At 42.6% G+C, this 2,392-nt stretch overlaps 1 pseudogene; it reads left to right on the forward strand.

Moving 5' to 3' along the window:
• The first annotated feature begins 455 nt into the window (after positions 1-455).
• On the forward strand, positions 456-574 carry LOC143990802 (5S ribosomal RNA; annotated as a pseudogene).
• The last annotated feature ends 1,818 nt before the right edge of the window (positions 575-2,392 follow it).

Below are 2,392 nucleotides of genomic sequence, written 5' to 3' on the forward strand. Positions count from 1 at the left end.
GTGTAACGATAATGGTTTATCTAGATGATCTGTTCTTGATAGACTAGTCGGTAGCCCGCTTAGACCAAAGTATGGTCACCACATTCAACTACCTGGATTATCTAGGTCGGATTCTCAACCTAGAAGAAATCTTATTTAAAACCATGAAGAAGGCTAAAATACTTGGGTCTAATCATAGCTACACCCAGAAAAGGGTATTCTTGCCCCAGGCAAAGATCAGCGCCATAAGGGAACTGATTCAGGAGGTATTCTTGCCCAGGCAAAGATCAGCATCATAAAGGAACTGATTCAGGTGGTCAAAGCAAGATGAATTCTTCTTTTCAGCTTTGTATGAGGTTGTTGGGAAAGAAGGTGTCTTCATTCGAAGCCGTTCCTTATGCTGAGTTTGAGACTGCTATAAAACAGCTTGGAACAAAGGGTTCAAGCTCTAGATTCCCAATGTGTCTGACTCCAAAGCCTACAGCCACATCACCCTGAAAGTGGCTGATCTCATTGGATCTTGGAGGCTAAGCAGAGTCAGGCCTGGTTAGTACCTGGATGGGAGACCGCCTGGAAATACCAGGTGCTGTAGGCTGGGTGCACCGGAGCCTCAGTTTATGGTTGATAACCAAAAATCTGCAAAGGGGAAAATCCTTCCTTCAGTTACCTGGGAAATGGTAACAACATATGCCAACCTTTTTTGGGTTGGGGAGCAGTCGTGGAAGAGGCAACTATCCAAGACAAGTGGTCCAGATCAAAAAGGGCCTTGCCCATTAACATTCTAGAAATTCAGGCAGAGCACATGGTCCTGAAGGCCTGAACCTTCAGTTTACGGAATTGTCCTGCCAGGATTCAATCACACAATGCCACAGTAATGGCCTATATTAATCACCAAGGGGGCATAAGAAGTTGTGAATCATATCCTATCTTGGGCAGAAAACAATGTACTTTGCCTATTGGCAGTCTATATTCTAGGAATAAAAAATTGTCAGGCAGACTACTTGAGTCGCCTGCAGTTGTTCCCGGGAGAATGGTTCCTTCACCCTGATATCTTCCTGTCAATATGTCAAAGATGGGGGATCCCAGACGTAGATCTGTTTGCATCCAGGTTCAACAAAGAAATCGACAACTTTGTGGCAAGAACAAAGGATCCACTAGCATGCCAAACAGATGCCTTGCTATTGCTGATTTATGCATTCTGTTCTATTCTGCCTGCGTCCACGACTTCTTCGCAGGATCAAGCAGGAAGGGAAGTCGGGATTCTTGTGGCCCCCAGTGGGGCCCAGGAAATCTTGGTATGCAGAGATCGTAAAGGGACCCATGGACCCTACCGCCACGGCCAGACCTTCTCTTGCAAGGTCAGGTATTCCATCATACTTTACAAACGCTAAATTTAATGGTTTGGCTATTGAGACCCACACTCTGTAGAAGCATGGGCTGTCAAGTTCAGTGGTTTCTACCTTGGTTAATGCAAGAGAGCCAGCCTTCATAATTATATATTATGGAGTCTGGGAAGCATATATCTCCTGGTGTGAAACCAGGGGTTGCACCCCAGGAAATAGGTCAAAGTTAAAATCGTTAACTTTCTGCAGATGGGGTGAGAAATAAAGCTGGCCTTGAGTCCTTTTTAACCACTTTCAGACCGGACCATTTTGCTGGTAAATGACCAGAGGTCTTTTTACACTTTGGCACTGCGCTGCTTTAACTGGTAATTGCGCGGTCATGCAATGTTGTACCCAAACAAAATTTGCGTCCTTTTCTTCCCACAAATAGAGCTTTCTTTTGATGGTATTTGATTGCCTCTGCGATTTTTATTTTTTGCGATATAAACGTAAAAAGACCGCAAATTTTGAAAAAAAATTATATTTTCTACTTTTTGTTATTAGAAAAATCCAATAAACTCAATTTTAGTCATACATTTAGGCCAAAATGTATTCAGCCACATGTCTTTGGTAAAAAAAAAGTCAATAATTGTATATTTATTGGTTTGCGCAAAAGTTGTCACATCTACAAACTAAGGTACGTTTTCTGGAATTTACGCAGCTTTTAGTTTACGACTGCCTATCTCATTTCTTGAGGTGCTAAAATGGCAGGGCAGTACAAAACCCCCCCAAATGACCCCATTTTGGAAAGTAGACCCCCTAAGGAAATTGATAAGAGGCATGTTGAGCCCATTGAATATTTTATTTTTTTGCCTCAAGCGATTGAATAATGACAAAAAAAAAATTTTATTTTTTTTTTTACACAAAGTTGTCACTAAATGATATATTGCTCACACATGCTATGGGCGTATGTGAAATGACACCCCAAAATAAATTCTGCTGCTTCTCCTGAGTATGGGGATACCACATATGTGGGACTTTTTGGGAGCCTAGCCGCGTACGGGGCCCCGAAAACCAAGCACCGCCTTCAG

This window comes from Lithobates pipiens, unplaced genomic scaffold, assembly GCF_037356315.1.
Source record: "Lithobates pipiens isolate NorthernLeopardFrog02 unplaced genomic scaffold, aLitPip1_a1.2 Scaffold_18, whole genome shotgun sequence".
In the NCBI taxonomy this organism is placed as follows: Eukaryota; Metazoa; Chordata; class Amphibia; order Anura; family Ranidae; genus Lithobates; species Lithobates pipiens.